This window comes from Leptopilina heterotoma, unplaced genomic scaffold, assembly GCF_015476425.1.
Source record: "Leptopilina heterotoma isolate Lh14 unplaced genomic scaffold, ASM1547642v1 Lhet_278, whole genome shotgun sequence".
In the NCBI taxonomy this organism is placed as follows: Eukaryota; Metazoa; Arthropoda; class Insecta; order Hymenoptera; family Figitidae; genus Leptopilina; species Leptopilina heterotoma.
In genome coordinates this window covers 1,347,663-1,370,188 of record NW_025110986.1, presented here as the reverse complement: position 1 = coordinate 1,370,188, position 22,526 = coordinate 1,347,663, and the positions used below count along the sequence as shown (strand labels likewise).

Sequence of the window (22,526 nt, the reverse complement as noted above, 5' to 3'; positions counted from 1 at the left end):
AAGTATATTCCTATGTATTTTTGCATGCTGAATCCGAATTCGAAGTCAAAATTGACAGATTTGCTCAAAATTTTGAGATAAACTCAAAAAACCACTCAAAAAAAGACTCAAAAAACCGAATTAAGATGAAAAAAATTTTTTATGACACTACACTACTATATTCCCATGTACTTTTTCCCGATGAATCCGAATTCGCAGTCAGAATTGACAGATTTGCTCAAAATTTTGAGATAAGCTCAAAGAACTGATAAAAAAGCGATTTAAAATAAAGAAATGGCAATTTTTTGCTATAACACTACATTACAGTATTTTTATATATTTTTACACTCGGATCTCGCATTTGAAGTCAGAATTATTCTAATGGCTCAAAATTTTGAGACACACAAGAAAATCTGTTAAGTTACAAAAATTAAAGTCAAGAAACTCTACTTTTCTTGTTAGTACACTACATTAGTATATTCTCATGTTTTTACATCTGCTTCTAAATTCAAAGTTAAAATTATTAAATTGGCTCAAAATTTTAAGTTAAATCCAAAAATGCTCAAAATTTAATTTAATGCAAAAGAGTTCATTTTTTTGGTATTCGGTAGTGTATTCTCATGAATTTTATATACGCTGAATACAAATTCGAAGTTAGAATTATCAGAATGACATAAAATTTTTTAGAACTCAAACCCTGGTTACAGGTACAAGCATGCATGTTTTTGAGTACTTTTAATGAAATCCAAAATTTTGAGCCACTTTGAAAATTCTGACTTTGGAATCACAGTGAAAAAATACATGGGAATACACTAGTGTAGTGTCATAGCAAAAAATTTCCTTTATTCATATTAAATTACATTTTTATCAGTTTTTTGAGTATATCTCAAAATTCTGAGCAAATCAGTCATAAATCTGTCAATTCTGACTTTAAATGCGAGATCCGATATGGAAATACTGTAATGTAGTGTCATAGCAAAAAATTGCCATTTCTTTATTTTAAATCGCTTTTTTTATCAGTTCTTTGAGCTTATCTCAAAATTTTGAGCAAATCTGTCAATTCTGACTGCGAATTCGGATTCAGCGGGAAAAAGTACATGGGAATATAGTAGTGTAGTGTCATAAAAAATTTTTTTCATCTTAATTCGGTTTTTTGAGTCTTTTTTTGAGTGGTTTTTTGAGTTTATCTCAAAATTTTGAGCAAATCTGTCAATTTTGACTTCGAATTCGGATTCAGCATGCAAAAATACATAGGAATATACTTTTGCAATGTCACAGAAAATTTTTTTCATTTTCGTCATTTTAATTCGGTTTTTTGAGTCGTTTTTTGAGTTTAGCTCATAATTTTGAGCACATCTGTCAATTCTGACTTCGAATCCGGATTCAGCGGGAAAAAATACATGGAAATATGCTATTGTCATGTCACAAAAAAAATTTTTAATTTTTTTGGTTCAAATTCGTGTTTTGAGTCGTTTTTTGAGTATAACTCAAAAAAAGAACCAATTTGAGCATTCGGACTTCAGATTCGGATTCAGCGGCCAAAAATACATGGGAATATACTACTGTAGTGTCTCGGCCACGACACTTTTTTTTGTGTGCCTGTGAATTTAAAATTATTTAAGAATAAATTATATTTTAATACTTATCTGAAAAAATATATTATTTTAGAGAAATATTATATTTAATGAATATGGAAAAAAATAGTATTTATGTACGACTGTAAAAACGACTCTAAATACGGCTGTATTTACTGTTTCAATTACACCACCCTACTAAGGCTCGTATTCGTTGGATTGAGAAATAATCACTACTTATTTTCACTCGAATAAAGAATTTATTTAATTATAAATAATCAGTCTCACTAATTACCTCGATCCGATTTACGTGAAATTTGTTACTTGGAAGTTTTCGGGATAGCTGATTACAAATCTGATATCAGATTTTCAAAATTCAAAATGGAGGATTGAATATGGCGGACGACTTTTTTAAAAATCGATTCAATTTACCTTAAAATTTGTTACTCGGAGGTTTTCGGGGTTGATGATTACGAATCTGATGTCGGTTTTTCAAAATTCAAAATGGCGAATCCAATACAGCAGACGATTTTTTTAAAATTCGATCCAATTTACCTTAAAATTTGTTACTCGGGGGTTTTTGGGGTTGCTGATTGAGAATCTGATGTCGATTTTTAAAATTCAAAATGGCAGACGACTTTTTTAAAAATCGATAAACATAACTTATAATAATAGTTATTATTTTTATAAGATGACATAACATTGAAAAATAGTGATATTTCAAATAGATAAATGTATAGGTTATTTTTAAGTTTTTCAGTTTATCATTTTTATGCACATCTTACCATCTTACCATTTTTTATTTTGAAAACTGATATCAGATTCGTAATCAGCAACCCTAAAAACTCCCAAGTAAGAAATTTCAGGTATATTGGATCGATTTTAAAAGAAGTCGTCCGCCATATTGAATCCGTTATTTTGAATTTTGAAAAACCGATATCAGATTCGTAATCAACAACCCCGAAAACCCCTGATTAACAAATTTCAGGTACATTGGATCAATTTTTAAAAAAGTCGTTCGCCATATTGGATCCGCCATTGTGAATTTTGAAAAACCGTCATAATATTCGTAGTTAGCGACCTCGAAAAACCCCGAGTACCTAACAAATTTCAGGTAAATTAAATCGATTTTTAAAAAAGTCTTCTGTCATAATTTGGATCAATTTTTAAAAAATTCGTCTGACATTTTGGATCCGCCATTTTGATTTTTTATTTTTGGCATTCTGTACACATTTAGTATTTTCCGTCCGACAGTTAAGGAGTTAACAAAAATTATTTTCTTTAGCGAATTTTTTCAGAATTTCATCCAAAGATTTATTCTCTTTAAGAAAAGTTTTACTACTGTAAAATACTTGAAGAGCCAAGTTATAAAGATCAAGATGGATATATAATTAAATAATTAAGAAACAAAAATAAATATTAAACGAATTTTTTGGATAAAGTAGATAACTTTTTAATATTTTAAGTATTTCATGAAACTATATTCATTAAATTTCTGTTAAATATTGATAACAATAATAACAGTCAATGAAGTAGGCAGAAGATTCATATAATCATATCTAATAGTTAAAAAGTATAACAAAAAATTAACAAAAACTGAGCAATTGGTTTATTTGGGTAAAGGGAAAGAATCAGAATCTTTGCATTAACCAGGAGGATTAACCCTCCGTCACACACCTAGAGAGGGATTCCCTCTACGGTTTCAGTATTTTTTAAATAACTTTTGTTTTCCTCATTGCAAAATAAAATCAGTTTCTATACCTTTCGACAATTTACTCCTCAACACATTTCTAAAAAAACATTTAGTTTAAACATAATTAATATTTAATTAGAAAGCTTCAAAGCCAGAAAAAACTCGAAAAAGTAAGGTTATGTTAAATAAAAAAATCAAGTTTTCAAACATTTTTTGTTCCACTGTTGGTTAATGACAACATTATATTATAAATATAATTAAAATAAATTGTTTAATGATTTTTTTGATCATTTGTTAATGTTACATTATTTTTACATATCAAGTGGAATTCCTTCGAAGATGTGCATTCCTGTAATTAATTTTTATTTTTGAGACCGAAAATTAATTTTATTAATTTTATAATTTAGAATAATTTACTACATATTTGTAAGTTTGTGTTAAAACTAAATTTTTGTTGATTTCTTTGTTTATGTTATATTGTTGCTTATTTTACAATGTGGTGAGGGATTCCCTCTAAACTTGTGTAAAGTCGTAATTTTTTCTCATGTGTGTGACGGAGAGTTAACGCCCAACTCGTGAAAATTCTTTGGTCATTTTCAAGCTACGTAATTATAAATAAAACGGTTGACAATTTATACCAGAGGTACATTTTCTAAACGTTTTAGATGTGCTCTTTCCGATTCCGGTGTCAAAAATAAATTTCGTCCAAACCAAAATTAAATATGGCGGTTTTAATGTCAAAAAACACAAAAAATTCATTTTTTCAAGTTTGACATTTTTTTTCACCTCGAAAAAGTGTAAGAATAAAATTCCATTTTCAACCATCAGTGCATAAAAATTATACACTTTCGAGAAAAATAAAGTAGAATTAAAAATTTCAAGATGGCGGACCAATATGGCGTCAAATCTAATGTAAAAATTTAAAAATTTTGGTCAATATTCTTCATATTGCCGAAAAGTCAATGAATTCGCCTGAAATTTGTTACTCGGGGATTTTCGGTGTCGCTGATTACGAATTTGAACTTTATTTTCAAAAATTCAAAATGGCGGATCCAATATGGCGGACGAGTTTTATAAAAATTCATCGAATTCACTTAAAAATTGTCACTCAGGGGTTTTTGGGGTCGCTGATTACGAATATGAAATTAATTTTTAAAATATCAAAATGGCGAATTCAATATGGTGGACAAGAAACTTCAAATTTCATTCTATTAGCTTAAATCTTGTAACTCGGGGGTTTGTAATCAGCGTCCCCAAAAACCCCCGAGTAACAGGTTTCAAGTGAATTTGATCAAGTTTAAAAAATTTATCTGCCACATTGCATCCGCCATTTCGAATTTTTGGAAATAATGTTCATATTCGTAATCAGCGACCCAAAAAACCCCCGAATTACAAGATTTAAGCCAATATAATGAAATTTGAAGTTTCTTGTCCGCCATATTGAATCCGTCATTTTGATATTTTAAAAATTAATTTCATATTCGTAATCAGCGACCCCAAAAACCCCTGAGTGACAAGTTTCAAGTGAATTCGATGAATTTTTATAAAACTCGTCCGCCATATTGGATCCGCCATTTTGAATTTTAGAAAATAAAGTTCATATTCGTAATCAGCGACACCAAAAACCCCTGAGTAACAAATTCTAGCCAAATTCATTGACTTTTCGGCAATATGAAGAATATTGACCAAAATTTTTAAATTTTTACATTAGATTTGACGCCATATTGGTCCGCCATCTTGAAATTTTAAAGTCTACTTTATTTTTCTCGAAAGTGTATAATTTTTATGCACCGATGGTTGAAAATGGAATGTTATTCTTACACTTTTTCGAGGTGAAAAAAATGTCAAACTTGAAAAAATTAATTTTTTTGTGTTTTTTGACATTAAAACCGCCATATTTAATTTTGGTTTGGACGAAATTTATTTTTGACACCGGAATCGGAAAGAGCACATTCAAACGTTTAGAAAATGTACCTCTGGTATAAATTGTCAACCGTTTTATTTATAATTACGTAGCTTGAAAATGACCAAACAATTTTCACGAGTTGGGCGCTAATGGGTTAATGTGAAATAATTTATTTTGGACAAGTTAAACAGCAACAATTATTGTCCTCTATAGGCTAACATTTTTCTAGACGATAATAATATTCAATTTTCAAAGTATATTAACTATTTTCAAAGCATAAATTCATATATGAAAATTTTGTGAGCTAACAACTAATATTTTCTTCCTTTAATCTATACGTGTTGCACATGTAGCTTTTCAATTGGTTAACAGTACATAAAGTCTAGAGATATTTTGAATACATACTAATATTAAAATTCATAAAGCTGGAAAATTAGATAAAAATTTTGAACGCAACATTTTGTCCACTTCAACGTTGCATTAAGTTTTAAACAAATAGCAAATGGTAAAGTACATTTGATTGTTTCTGCGCATTGAGTATACAAATAAATTTGACATTTAGAAGGTAAGAATTTCGTACTTTGAATAATAACTTAATATTTGTTAAAAATTATTACACTACTAATATTTACAAATTATAACATGCAACATAAACAATGCCCATTTTTGTATGTTTTATTAAAATACTTAGTTAATTAATGCCTAAATTAATTATTAATTATTCTGGAATTATTATTATTATTAACTAGCATCATATTCCTCGCTCGCTCGGAAGACATTTGACTTTTGTTCCACTGAAGACCATAAACATAAAAAATTAGAAATATAACCCTGGATAAAGTGTGGAGGAAAAGATTTTTTACAATAAAAAAGGAAAATAATTTTTATAAATAAGTTAAAAATATATAGTTAAACTGTATATAATAATAATATATACGTATATAATTGATAAATGTATTAGAGGCGAGCAGTAAAGGTCATATCATCTTTTAAAATACACTGATTTAGGCGCTGCTTAGTTAGCGCTACGCACAAAAACTCGTAGCGCAAACTTCAAAAATTTTTTTCTCAAAAATATCAAAAAGCACTTCTTTTAAAATTTAACCACTTATTAAGGAAGGTTTAAATTTTGAGAAAATAATTTTTTTAGGAAACTCTATGATGTTTTTAGCATATTTTTTTAACAATAAAAAATTATTGTTTAAACAAATTATTGAAAATTTAATTTTTCTTAACTTTTTTTTAATATTATAAAAAATTGACATTTATTTATTTATTTTTAGTTTCTGATTTTTCAAATCTAAATATCTTGCAAAAAATTTTTGTTTACAAAACTCTTTGGCACAGTTATTTAGTACCCCAAATACTACAAAATTACAAACTTTAAGAAAAATCGGTGATCCACCATTTACTTTTCGTATGAAACTGCCCTTGATATAAAAATTTTATTTTTTAGTATCAAATAAATAGATATTTGTAGCAAATTCGAATTATTTAAGTCAAATGAATGGAATAATTGGATCTAATAAATATTGCTTTAAATCAATAAGAAAAATTACTTGATTCAGTAATGCATGGATTTTAATTCAAATAAATATTTATTTGCATCAATAAAATAATTTTTTTAAAATAACTAAATATTTATGGGACACTCCGCACGTCAACACGGACAGAGCTCTAAACAAAAATTGCTTTGATAGATTTAAACGTTCTAGGGCTTAAAAGATTTCTACATTCATGTACTTTAAGATGGCGATAGGCGTTTTTTGCAAATTTTCATTTCCAATGCCAAAAGAGCTGTCAAAAGTCAAATGGTCCAAAAATTTCAAAATACTTTTATGAATTAAAAGCAAAAAACGAGGTAAATTATTCTGTAACTCATTCTTTAACAGTTTTTTAAGGTCCCCGAATATTAATCAAATTTTTTTTTTTAAATCTAAAATGTCGGATCCAATATGGCGGACAAAATTCAAATTTGATCAGATTCGATTAAAACTTGTTACTCGGTGGTTTTTAGGGTCGCTGATTACGAATCTACACTACCGGTCAAAATTGAGAGATCATCCATTTTCAGGTGATTGAAAAACATTTTAAAACATAAAATGTATGGAAACTAAAATATTTTGCTTTTTATTTTTTAAAAGATGATAAAATTTTGAAAAGAACAAGATCTTTCAGAAGTCATTTAGCCAATATTTTATTTAGATATTTTTAAAAAAACGTCATTTTCAATGTCTTACAAAAATTTGAATAACTTTTAAAATAATGAACGCTTTTTAATGATCTTAACCTTATTTTAAAGGTCATTTGCTACACTATAAGAATTACTTATAGACATTAACTTGTAATTTTTTTCTTAGAAAATGCAGGCCGTCAAACTTGGACCAAAAAAATTCAAAAAATTTGGAACAATTTTTCTGTACTAAAAACTATTTTAGAAAATATATAAAACATTATATGGTGTAGATTTTTTAAGAAAATTTAATAAAAAAATACGTTTGAATTTAAAAAATTATTTTTCTGTAAATAAGAATGTTTCAAATTTTTTATATTTTTTTCGTTCAAGTTTGACCGCCTGCATTTTTTAAGAAAAAAATTGCACGTTAATGCCTATAAGTAATTCTTATAGTGTAGCAAATAACCTTTAAAATAAGCCTAAGATCATTAAAAAGCGTTTATTATTTTAGAAGTTATTCAAATTTTTGTAAAACATTGAAAATGGCGATTTTTTAAAAATATATAAATGAACTATTGGCCAAACGACTTCTGAAATATCTTGTTCTGTTCAAAATTTTATCATCTTTAAAAAAATGAGCAGAAAAAAATTTTAGTTTCAATAAATTTTATGCTTTAAAACGATTTTCATTCGCCTGAAAATGGGTGGTCTCTCAATTTTGACCAGTAGTGTAAAGACACTTTTTAAAAATTCAAAATGGCGGATCTAATATGGCGAAAAAAATTTTCAAATTTGATCTTATTCCCTTCAAACGTGTTACTCGGGGGCTTTTGGGGTCGCAGATTATGAATATAAAGTTACTTTGTGGAAATTGAAAATGATAAATCCAATATGGTGGACAAATTTTAAAATTTGATCATATTTAATTAAAAAGTGTTACTCGGGGGTTTTTAGCGTATCTGATTCCGAATTTAAAGTCACTTTTAAGAAATTCTAGCTTCATACTGTTCAATAATGTAAACAATTTATTATTATTACAAACTTTAAGCAAAGTGTATCAAAATTGGACATTTTTTTCAATCATACCCAATGGGAAATTAACCATTGGCGCAATAATGGTCCTATATTGGAAGCCAGCAGTACCAATGATGGTGCAATAATAGCAACCAATATTGGGCCACTATTGACAGAGTCTTGGGATGATCACGACTTTGCCAAGCATTGGCAGCCAATATTGGATCACTATTGGCTGCCAAAACAAATGCCGGACTTTCCAAGCCTTGGATATTCATTGGCAACAAAGATTGGATCAATATTAATGACCAATTAATGACCAATGCTTTAAAATGAAATTAATGCTTGGTTATTTATTTGTTACCAATACTGAACCAACGTTTGAAATCAATATTTTACAAATACCAACATATAGTAAAAATTTAAAAAAAAAATTAAATTACTAATCTAAACCTAAAGAAAGAAAAATAATTAATTTAATTTGAACACTCTGTTAAAAACAGAATGTGATAAAAATCAGACAAAGATAATATCTGTCTACGTTTGAGAATGCAAGCGTCTCTTCTTATATAGAACTGGTAACACAACTTGCTGGTGAGAGGAAGAAACTGTGGCGCACCCTGGTGGCACTTATCCAAAGTAATTTCGAGCATATACTTTGAAGCAGCGCGGGACATTTCAAAATCGAAAACCAGGGTGCGCCAGAGCTTCTTTCACTCACCAGGAAGTTGTGTTATCAGTTCTATATAAGAAGAGACGCTTGCATTCTCAAACTTAGACAAATTTTGTCTTTGTCTGATTTTTATCACATTCTGCTTTTAACAGAGTGTTCTAATTAAATTAATTTTTTTTAGATTACTAATTTAATTTTTTTTTTGAAAAATTTTTGCTATATGTTGGTATTTGTAAAATATTGATTTCAAACGTTGGTTCAATATTGGTAATCAAGCATTAATTTAATTTTTAAGCATTGGTGAATAATTGGTCATTAATATTGGTCCAATCTTTGTTGCCAATGAATAACCATGGCTTGGAAAGTCCGGAATTTGCCTTGGCAGCCAATAGTGATCCAATATTGGCTGCCAATGCTTGGCAAAGTCGTGATCATCCCAAGACGCTGGCAATAATAGCCCGATATTAGTTGCCAATATTTGACTAAGAAAAAAAAAAACTTTAAAAAACCCCCGAGTAACACGTTTTAATTATATCTGATCAAATTAAAAAAATTTTCCAACTTATTGGATCCGCCATTTTTATTTCTAAAAAGTGATTTCATATTTGTAATCTGTGGCCCCATAAGCTTCCGAGTAACACGTTTTAAGGGAATCGGATCAAATTTGAAAATTTTTTCCGACATTTTGAATTTTAAAAAAGTGACTTCCGATTCGTAAACCCTAAAAACCCCTGAGTAACAAGTTTTAATCGAATCTGATAAAATTTGAATTGTGTCCGCCATATTGGATCCGACATCTTAGATTTAAAAAAAAAACTTTAGATTTATATTCGGGGACCTTAAAAAACTGTTAAAGAATGAGTTACAGAATAATTTACCTCGTTTTTTGCTTTTAATTCATAAATGTATTTTGAAATTTTTGGACCATTTTACTTTTGACAGCTCTATTGGCATCGGAAATGAAAATTTGCAAAAAACGCCTATCGGCATCTTAAAGTACATGAATGTAGAAATCCTTTAAGCCCTAGAACGTTTAAATCCATCAAAGCAATTTTTGTTTAGAGCTCTGTCCGTGTTGACGTGGAATTTCACTTATTTATATCAAATATGCAATTATTTTTCATAATTAATTATTTTAATTAAGACCAATATCTCTTTAATTGCGTCAAATAATTATTTTTATCCCACATGCACAAAAATGGCGCTTTTAGATAGCTGACGACAGGGAGTAAAGTCACTCATTTGTTCGACCATATGAAAATGGCGTCCATTTTCTTCCATGTGCAAACATAACAGCTGATCCCATGCGTGATTTTTGGCCAAGGGAGAAAACGGCCGCTATTTTCATATAAGCCGAACAAGTGACTGACTTTTATTCCCTGTCGTCTGCTATCTGAAATCGACACTTTTGTGCATTAGGAATAGAAAATATCGTAAGTAACACGGGAATAAAGGCAGCCAATTTGTTTACGATGATTTTTGTGACACGAGTAGAGGTCTCGGGGAGCCTACGGCGCCCTCGACCTCCACTCGTGTCACAAAAATCACCGTAAACAAATGGCTGCCTTTATACCCTTGTTGCTTAATATACTATTATGTAGTCCTTATACCAAATTTATAATAAATAAATTAATGTTCTTCCATTTGCATACGTAAAAGTATTAGCACACTAAAAAAATTATCTCATTCAAATAATTTTTTTTTATCTATATATTTATTTGATTCAAATTATTTCTCTCCGTGTAGAACACTACTGCGCATGTCTGACATTGACAGAACACTACTGCGCATGCTTAATAATGATAAACTGTGCATGCGTATATGTATGTACATATATGTATATGTATATACACGGAAAGAAATCTGGTAAGATAATATCATTTGAGAAAGTGATAGATTTTTAGGATCAATAGGCGAATAGAATTTAACCATCTAACGCGAGTAATCTTATATTATATTAAAATGTTTCCTTCGTCCACAAAATTTTTCGTTCAACGTTTTCAGCTTTTATATAATTATAATTATAATATATAATTTTAACCTTCTAATGTTAGCCGTTGTTTTTAAATTTGTGAAATTAAATCATGTGTTTAAACAACGTTGCCCAACCACCACGACGTGGACGTCTTGGATAGGTGTATGGTTATTACTTTTCATCTGTGTAAAAAATAATCTATACTTATTTAAGTATAAAAACCTTAAAGAGTTAAAAGCGCAGCAATAATACTTAGCGCAGCCTTTGAATAATAAATGAATAAAATTCTAATGAATTTTAATCATTTTAGTAATAATATTGAAATATTATTATTTAATTGTTATTTTCTATCGTTTTGAATAATTAAGACGCTGCCGTAATATTCAGCGCACCTTTTCATAGTATTAAAAGCGCTGCCGTAATATTCAGCGCAGCCTTTCATATTATATTGTAATATGTATGTATTATAATTAGATTTGATTAGCACAACCTTTGAATAATAAATGAATAATATTCTAATGAATTTTAGCCATTTTAGTAATATTGAAATATTATTATTTAATTGTTATTTTCTATCGTTTTGAATAATTAAGACGCTGCCGTAATATTCAGCGCACCTTTTCATAGTATTAAAAGCGCTGCCGTAATATTCAGCGCAGCCTTTCATATTATATTGTAATATGTATGTATTATAATTAGATTTGATTAGCACAACCTTTGAATAATAAATGAATAATATTCTAATGAATTTTAATCATTTTAGTAATATTGAAATATTATTATTTAATTGTTATTTTCTATCGTTTTGAATAATAAAGACGCTGCCGTAATATTCAGCGCACCTTTTCATAGTACTAGAAGCGCTGCCGTAATATTCAGCGCAGCCTTTCATATTATATTGTAATATGTATGTATTATAATTAGATTTGATTAGCACAACCTTTGAATAATAAATGAATAATATTCTAATAGATGGTAAGTAAAGTCCGACTTTTTTAAAAGATTGTCCTTGAGATTTATTTATAGTTAAAGTAAATCCTAATCTAATTGGAAATTGTTTTCTTGTCATTTGAAATGGTATTTCTTCATTAGAAGGTGATAATGTAATTCGTGGTAAAATTACAACCATATTTTTGTGTTTACCATTAATAACTTCTGCATGAATAGAATAATTTTCCATTTTTATTATCTTCAATCTTGTACCATTACATAGTCCAATGTCTAAATTCATATTCCTTAAAAGAATTACAATAGCACGAATTTTAAGTTTTAAACTATGCGGTGGAAGTCCATTAGGTGTTAAACTATTTAAAAATTATGTAGGAATTATTGTTTGCATGTGTTGGCATGCAGATTATTTAGAGTAGGATGTAGTCAATAAGAACACACAAATACGGATAAAATCGGTCGTTTATTAAGAGCTCTTTGACGATCGAGACGTTCACGGTCGAAGCGATATCGAGAAGAAGAAGGAGTGCGTGCGCACACGGCAGTGACGTAGAATCAAACTACTGTTAGAGTCAAGCGAGATGTTAGGCGCGAATATACAATATTTCAACACTCCCTCCCGAGATTGACTCGTTTACAATATAAATAAAAATGATCAATTTTACAAATTTCAAGCTAAAATAATTTATAAGTTTCTCAATTTATTTTAAATATAGTCGTTTCAAGTCCATCCTTTGTCAAGTTGAATATTCTAGACATTTCAGCATTGTCGAATTTGATATATGTGACTTCTGTAAATCTTAGGACACCTTTCGAACAGCTCATCTACCAATCTACCAATCATTATGTCTGAGTTTCATTCAGTAACTGAAAATTATTCAAAATAATTAATTTCGTCATTTAAGTATATTTATTACCATCGTCACATATCGTATACTGTCGTGTATTTCAGTTGTTAATTAAAATTTTTCTTAGAAGAACTGTCGTTTAATCATTTGTTTATTCAAACTGTCTAGAAGAGAAACTGTCTTACATATTAGTTGTTTTTTTGAAATTACCTAAGAGGAATCTGTCGTTATTAGGTATATATATAGTTACACATTGAACTTTTATCACACAACTTTGTTGTTCGTTATTATATCAGCCAATTATTATGTAATTGAAAAACATTCGATATTTACACAATCGTACTTAACATATTATTTCATACATTCTTGATGAACATCCGTCATGTCATATGCCTTAATTTATTTCGCTAATAGTTTTGTACATATCGTTGCAGCTTTATTATCATATTTAACTAGTCGTTGTAAATAAAACTTTGTCAAACTTTTTCGTCGGGGATTCGCTTATCGTCATAATTTTATTAAAATATTGACTTTCATCAATAGCAATATTTAATCTCAAATTTCAATAAAAAATGTAAATTTGATTATTAGTATTTCAAGAGATAATGTCTTAAAACAGTCGAATTACAAGAATCAAAATTACAAAAAGATCGTTTCGTCTACTTATGAAGTTCAAATATAATTTTAATTTCAGTCAAACGTTAAATTATTCATTTGATTAAGTTCCACTTGTTTTCAGTAAGATTATAATATAAATTTTATCTTAACTTATAGTTTTATCTACGTGATAGAAAACTAATCAATCGTTATTCTTTAAGGAATATCAAGAGCTTTTTTATAGAATTCCAAACTGTTATTTATTTCCACGTTCCTTTTGTACTTGATTTGATAACTGTTCTAATACGTTGATTTTATAAAATTTATTAGCTGATCAAAATTTCGTTCACATCTGCTTCTTGTATAACTGTCATGCTTTTTGTTGTCTCTAAGTCGTATTTTCATATCTAACAGACATTCAGGTTCACATGAGTTAAATTAAGATCGTTATGAGTTATCGTTGTTAACACTGTTCGTATAAAATTAATATTAAGATACTGTCGCATAAATTTATTTTAAATCATATAAATTTTTACGTTTTAAATATTGGAATTATTTGACCTTGCTTTCAATTTAAGAGATCTTAAACTGTCGTATTTTCGATTGATAAAACTCATCTTAAATAAATATTTTGACTTTTTACTATTTTCAACTATCATTAGTTAATCTATTATGGAATATAATTTATACTTTGTCGTCAAATACAATTCGTTATTAATTCTTCTCAACCAATCGTTTTAATTTTTAGACTCTATCGTTTGTTTAACAGTCAACTGGTTTTCACTAATCTTTAATATAAATGTAAAATAAAATTTCTGTGTCTTATTTTCTGTTCTAATGAACTCGACTTTTATATTACATTCTTTAAAACAATTGTAAATTCAGAAAATTTAGTTTTCACTAATTTAAACTATTTTCTGACTACATGAGTCTCGTAATTTTATCGTGTGAATTTAATATTTATTTATTTATACTTTTGTTCAATTCATCTCCCTTCGTTTCTAATAATCGTTTTTAAGGTTTAGTAAACTGTTCTTTATTCTCCCTCCGTTTTTAATAATTCGTCATTAAGGTTTAGTAAACTGTTCTTTATTTTATCTCCTTCCGTTTTTAATAATTCATCATTGTTTTTCTAAAAATTTACTGTCTTATCAATTTTTATTTTAATGAACCAATCGTTTAATGACAAATTCGTTTATGGAATTGTTTTGCTTTAAGTATTTATTTTATCATCTCTTACTATGAACATTTTTTTTTGTTATTGACAAATAATCTAAACATTTGAATCGTTTAATTTCATTTCGTTAAAATAATCGTTTATTATAAATTTACTTAGAGAAATTCGAAAGTTAATTTATTTATCGTATCATTCCGTTAAATCTTTCTAGGATTCTATTTGTCAAGAAATATCGAAATTATCAAACTGTCATATATTTTTGTATTGTAAAAACTTTTTCGTATAAATTCTTACATATATGTATATATTACAATTTAGAAGACTGTCGTCGAAAATTATTTAGATTTTAGGCTTTTATTTTATTTCTATTATATTCCTCTAACTTTCGTAAATAACCAATAGTCATTTAATCAGTTTGTATACGCTACAATATATGTAGCTGTATTTGTTTTAACAAAATCGTTATGAGAATAATTTGAATTCATCTAGAATATTGTTCGTTAATTTTCGCTTTATTATTGTGTTGTAGAAATTTTATTTTTTGCAATTGCTGAGATTTTGGAAACTTTCGTTAACCATTTTATCATTGTCCTTTTGTAAAATTTGGCAAAAATGTTATTTTTAGAGTATTAATATATTTTTCATTTGTTTTCATCAAGTCGTTTGTTGTACAATCGTTATTTCGGCTTTCACTTATTATTGAGAATTTCGTTATTTTGATTCGCTTTTTTTTGTAATCTACAGTAGTGTCAAAAACAATACGAAGTATCTGCAGTGTTAAACCTATAAAGTTTTGTATATATAAGTTTGATGCAAACAATTCGTTCGTTTTAGGATTAAAACTATTCACATAAATATCGTTTAAATAAATCGAAAAACCTGTCTAAAATAATAGTCGAAATGATTGCTGTTTCTTTGAAAACATAAATTCGTATATTTATATTTTTAAATCAATCTTGTTTTTACTTTAGGACAAATTAATCGTTTATTATTATTTTTTATTATCGAAATAATAAATATTATTTTCGAGACATATCGTTATAATTATTGCTGCATTTATAATCGGACTTTCTTATGGTTGAAGAAATAATTAGGTGAATTATATTTTTCTACCAAGGTAAAATATTATTAGGCATTGACGGAATAATGATTTGATTTAACATACTTACACTTCGGTTCCGATGTTCTGTGAAATCAATTTTTAGTTCTCCATTCGTACTTGTTTGTGTCTTTCGTTGTTGAGTTTTTAAACTGTCATTTTATAATCAAATTGTTTTATTCGTTGACTGTCGTTACTTTTTTTTTAAGTGTTTACCATAATATTATTACAAGATCATTCAAATAGGTCAAAATTAACATTTTCGTCATAATATTTAATTTTGAAAACTGTCTTTTATTATTGGCTGAATCAGTAACACTTAGGCTTATTATTTGAACTGATTAAACTCTTACCAGTAATACCTGTTTGTTTTCCTAACGTTTTTTTTAATTTTTTTTTTAATTTTTTAATGAGCGACAGTCGTCATAGACTGATCTCAGTCTTATAAAAAGTAAAGCTTTGACATTCGTAAAAATATTGTTTTTGAATTCTTGATTCTTTCAAGAGAAATCGTTTTTCTTTTTGTGACTTATATCATTTACTTGAACATTCCGTTTTGTTTAAGTTTCAAGTAATTTAAAATAATTTCTCTCACTTTAAAATACAAAGGATTTTTGTAAACTGACAGTATTCGATTTGGTTTGGTCTAAATTAATAGAATTTTAAAAACAATTAATACTTTATTCGTTTTTAAATTAAAAAGAGTTTCGTCTATTTTTCATTATTTAAACCTTTTAAAACAAGAATTGTTTTTCTTCGCTTCTCGTTTTTTTGTTTTTATAATTAGAAATAAGTTTCTCACGTCGATCAGAAAGAAAATTTATAGAATCTCATTTCGTATCATATTTAATTAATTATATTTGTTTCAGTTACACTCGTTATATTTTATTTCGCATCGTTTCTTTAGTTTACTTAAAGTTTCGTTTTTATCGCAAGTATATAAAAAAACCATACAGTGAACTATACTTATTCCTTTTATGAGAATTGCTTGCAATTTAAATTCGTTTTTCTTTTTATTTATTTTTAAAAGGAATTTTAAGGAAATAACTGTCGTATTTAAAATATGAAACAAATCTATCGTCTGTAATTTATCCGCCAACATCTCGTAAAAATACACAAAAGGTTGTAGATTAATTTAAAGTTCAATTATTTGTTCGTTAACAATTAAATTAATTATTAAATTATAAACTAATTATAATTTATTAAAACCATTATTAATTATTAAATAATTAATACTTTACTGAAGTTACTAATTCGCTAATAAAAATTTATTTTAAGTTTTCTCTGAAGCGAATTCATGGAAAGGTCAGTCATTTGGTTTAAAGTTATTATTAGTAATTTTCGTTTAATTTTTTGTTAACAATTCGTTTATTTATGTACCTTTTTTAAATTTATTTATTTTTTAAATTTCGTCTGAATTAAAGGAACAGTCATTATCTTAGAGTACTGGACAAATAGATTTATCTATAATTCTAAGTCGCTTCAGCTATTCATCATCGTTCATTCGTTGCTGAATCTATAGTTTTATTTTTTTTATGCATCGTCAAGGTCATATAAAAAAGGGGGTAAGATTCAGTCAATTTGAGTCAGCACTATCGTTTATATTCAAACTGTCATTTATGATTAAAAATTAACAAATATCCTTTCGTTATTGCCTGATTTTCCGCCTTTTTCGTCTCTGATTGATCGTCAATACTGTCTTTCAACTTATCGTGATCACCATCGTCTTTATTAACAATACTTTCGTTTTTTTTATAAATTTATATTGCATATCATTTAAATTATGAACATTCGTTTTTTAATTTTCTTTATTATTTACTGTCTTCATATAAACTTTCGTATTTATGAACATTCTTTTTTTAATTTTCCTTATTATTTACAGTCTTCATATTAACTTTCGTATTTATGAACATTCGTTTTTTAATTTTCTTTATTATTTACTGTCTTCATATTAACTTTCGTATTTACTGTCTTCCTATTGTATGACATTGTTTAATTTATAAAAATTATTAATTATTATTATTATTTAATTAACAATCGTCTCTACTGTCGTTATAACACATGTCGTTTTATAATTTGTTGCTATAACCGTCTTTGACAGTGTTGTCTATGAATAACAGTCGTTACTAATTGTCTCAGTTTCATTCTGAGAGATCAAAATATCGATCATTTCGTTAATAATTTTTTTTTTTTCGTAGTATCTGCTTCTAGGACCTCTACTTTCTTCTGGTGACACATTTACCAGACAAATTAAAAAGTTTATATAGAACAGTCATTTAAATTTATGTTGTCGACAACCCACTCGTACAATCGTTAGATATTAATAAATCGTATACACAGTCGTTATTCGCATACTGTCGTAAACAATACGTTTTCTATTCGTTTACCAATCGTTTATCACCTGTAGAAATTATAAAGTCATTTATAACATTCTGAATTATCAAAACAATTTGTTTCCTTGATTGAATCAGAAAATAAATTTTCTGTCAACCTTCTCGCATATTCAGACTTATTATTTGTGGTATGATCAACTGGGTTTTGAATTCCCAACGCTATTGGACGTCGCCGCTAACTGGATTTGACTCTTTTCCACACTTATCTATTCGTTTTGTAATGCCCAATTCGCTGTTCAAGTGAATGGTACCTTAAAAACAAATTGTTAATTATATTTCAAAATAAACATTCGTTGCTTGTCAAAAACTAGAAAAACTGTCATTAAATATTTTTCGTGCTTCAAAATTGTCTGCTCCTAAACCATTAAAACAGAACACATGCTAAAATGATTTGGAACTGATTCATTTTTCCAACCCTCGTTACTATCGATTGTTACGAAAAACAAACCTAGTTGTTTCAATTTATCGGGAATGAACACAACTCCATCCAAAAAGAAACAACCCAGAAAAACGGTTTCATGTGTCTTAAAATTTTATAAATGAAATATAAAGAGTTTATAACACATCGTCATTAAATACTGTCATTCTGAAGAAAACAAAACTTTTCGTTAAAAATTAACCTCTAGTTTGAATCTGGTCCTTCGTTCGTTGTAGTGTTTTATTTTTAACGACGTCAAATAATAAATTAAATAAATACTTAAATATTTATTTATAAAGTACTTTTTGATAAACTATATAGTTATCATAAAATTAATAGGATATAGAAACATACATTCATTAAAATGTAAAGTCGTTAAATGTGTATTCTGTCACATTTTAATTCTTTTCTATACAAAAGAATTTTTAACACAGTCGAACAGTCGTAATATTTTCTATCTAAAACATCGTTTTGTATACATGTATATTATTTGATCTCAAAATTATTTGTGCACTATATTTTATGTTTAGATATTGATGTATCGATACATTTTATATTTTTTCAAAAATTTTATTATAAATAATTAACTGGTTATTAAATTCTTAAACAGTCGTAAATGAACTATATTTATTATAGCATTCGTTAAATAGTTTAAAAATGGGAAAAATTAGAATTAAACAGATATTTGAAAATAAAATTAATAATAATTGAAATATTACTATTGGGTTGAATTTTTTTTTTAGGTTAACTCTTGCAATCGTTAAAAATAAACTTTTTCACATATCGTTTAATTTGAGGTTAAAATTGTCATTTGACTTATCCACAAAACATTCGTCAAAACAGTCATTAACTAGAGATTAACCATATATTATTTTTAATATTAAAACAGTCATTTCCTGTATAATTCAACACCAAAACGTTCATAATTATTTGATTCTGAAAATAAAAATACTGTCATTTTTGCATATCCAATAATCGTTCAATAACAGATCTGTTTAAACATTTCAAAATAATGTAATGCATGCAAATGTGTTAATCGTGTAATTTGTGTAAAAACTTGCAAGTTCGATGTAAAACGTTTTACTTACTCAAACTAATCGTTTTTTACCTTTCAGCGTATGTTACGGTCAAAAATTCGCTTTTTGATTTTCACTTGGATTTTAAGTCGATATCCATTTTCCATTGTTGAACTATTATTTATTTTTACATCTAGTGCACAACTGTGCACTTGCTCTTTTCATATTTACCTCCGTAGACACAATCGTTATATTTTTTATTTTAATCCAAATTCCTTTCGTTAACAGTCGTCGAAGAAATTAGTTGAATTTTCTGGAATTTTCATTCTCCTTCGTATACAAAATGCTTTAGCTACAGTCGTCTCGTGCCGTAGCAAAAATCATTCGTTCGGAAACATATTTTATTTAAAGGGCCTTCTTGAAAAACCCTTTCTGTCCTCTTAAACACTTCGTTTCCAATCGTTAGAACACTTTTTATAGTCCTGAGCACACACTGTATCACAATGGCTTCCGCGCGACAAGTCAATGCACGCCGAGAGCACGCCGTACGCGACGAACAGACTTTTCGTTAATTTTACCGAAAACTACATCCAGCGCAGTTGACTCATGCCTGGGCCCATAACCTGTTGGCATGCAGATTATTTAGAGCAGGATGTAGTCAATAAGAACACACAAATACGGATGAAATTTGTCGTTTATTAAGAGCTCGTTGACGATCGAGACGTTCACGGTCGAAGCGATATCGAGAAGAAGAAGGAGTGCGTGCGCACACGGCAGTGACGTAGAATCAAACTACTGTTAGAGTCAAGCGAGATATTAGGCGCGAATATACAATATTTCAACAGCATGGAATTACATTCACCGTCTATATCTGATGAACCTATACTTAAATATTCTCTAATTTCACCACTCATAATTTCTATAATTTTGTTGTTTAATTCAAAGACATCATTATTACATGGAGCCAATATTACTTTTTCATGAATATCATTATCAGATGAATTAATATTATTTCCAAGAATATCTTTCACAAGATCGTCATTGCACAATATTTCATTAGGTAATTTTGTTACTTGATTCTGTTCTTCATATTTATTAGAAAATACTCCATTTCCAACTTGTAGTAACCAATTTTCAAAATTTGTATCACTATTTCTTAACCGCTTTTTTTTAAAGTAAAATATTTAAATGCTGACCATAATTTACTGCTTTTAACACAATTATTTACAATTAAAGTTCTATTTCCATGTCTAATGATTGGTAAAGTTTGTCTAAAATCTCCTGAAGCAATTATCAATTTGTTCCCAAAATATTGTTTTGTTTCACATAAATCTTGTAATAATCTATCAACAGCTTCAAAAGCATATTTTGATGTCATAGATATTTCATCCCATATTATAACATCACAATCTTTGATTCTTTTTCCATCATTCGTGTTTGGTTTTATATTACAAGTTGTTGTATCATGTATGGACAAAGGTGATTTAAATATTGTATGAACAGTTTTCCCATTTATTAATAAATTTGCTGCAATTCCCGTCCAAGCAACTGAAATTACAGAAATATTATTATTATTAAAGAATTCAATTAATGTATTAAGTAAATAGCTTTTACCGGTTCCTCCTGGCCCATCAATAAAAAAACATTTATTTTCATTTGCATTGTTATTTACTGCTTTAATAACATTATCAAATATAAATTTCTGTGACGATGTTAAAGTTTTAATTTTATTTTTACAATGATCAATTTCTATTTTACTATTAGTTATTTTTTGACTATTAGAATTCAATAATAATTCAATTTCTGATAAGTTATCTGGATTTGGTAAATTAAATTCTGTTAAAGATGAATTATTTAATTTCAGTATTTTATTAATCATTATCAAAGATGTTATTTCTCCTTCTTCTTGTTTTACTTTTGGATGATAGAAATGGCATTTATATTTATCATACAATTCACGGGCATTCAGTGGATTATTATATATACATATATATATATGGGAATAATTCACAAATTGCTTTTGGAAATTTCGATGTGCATGCCTCTCTTAAACATCGATCCCATTCTTCGTCAGTAGAAATTAACTGTCTTTCTTTTGCAGCATCAAAAAATGTTGGTAAAGTAACATTATTAACTGTTCGTATGTCTTGAAACGAAGTTGCACCTTTAACATGTAATAATAATAATCGCAAATAAAATTTTTCACGTTGTCGAGGACTAACTAAGTACATTCTACTTATAGTAGGTTTGTAATATTTTTTTCTTCTATTCCATTTTTTTGTAACTTTATCAAAAACATAGTATAGTGGAATATTATGATATAATATATCTCTAGCCTCAGAATCAATTTTATTCAATTCAAACCATGCTGTTAATGTTGTATGAACATTTTTTGTTAGGCATTCTTCTTCGGAACCTTCTTTAAAATAAATATTTTGTTCATTTTCATTATGAACAGCTAATCTGTAAATAGTATGAGACATCTCATGCAGCTTAAATTCGAAAATTCTTTAGACTGCTTCAGGTGGGCAATCATATCTTGTGTTTATAAATTGTTTAATTTCATCGTAATCAATATTAACATTTTCATTTTGAATATAAGAGTTTGTTTCATTACTTTGATCCATTCCATTAATGTTGTTAACACTCTTCATTTCAATGAGAGCACAATCATGTCCTTTATAACAATACTTAAATAAATATTTAATTGCACGTTCAGTTGGACAAACTATTTCAACATTTATATGACATACCAATTTTAAAAGAAGATATGGATTATATGGTACTACAAATCGATTATCAGCTTTTCTATTTTTCGAAAAAGTTATTAATTGTCCATTATTTCTTCTTCTATATTTAGGATATCCTTCTGAATTCTAATCTGTTATATCATTAAATTGTTTAGGATAATTTTTAGTACACATTTCAGTATTTTTATCCATGCAAGGAGAACTTTTTTTTTGATTTCCACATGGTCCATGAATCATGAATTGTTTTACAATATTAAATAAACGTGGATTAGTATTTTCATCTGGTATTT

General features: G+C 27.7%; 1 protein-coding gene across 4 annotated transcripts in view; it reads left to right on the top strand.

Annotated features, from left to right (window-relative positions):
• LOC122504069 overlaps nucleotides 1-22,526 on the top strand; it is a 126,766-nt gene that overhangs the window by 34,847 nt on the left and 69,393 nt on the right. For 3 of the 4 annotated variants that reach the window (XM_043614960.1, XM_043614959.1, XM_043614956.1), the window contains exon 1: nucleotides 5,570-5,717. The exons of the other annotated variant lie outside the window; for it this stretch is intronic. The gene's annotated coding sequence lies outside the window, so the exon portion shown is untranslated. Of the gene's footprint in view, nucleotides 1-5,569; nucleotides 5,718-22,526 lie in introns of those variants that run through there. 4 annotated transcript variants of the gene reach the window in all.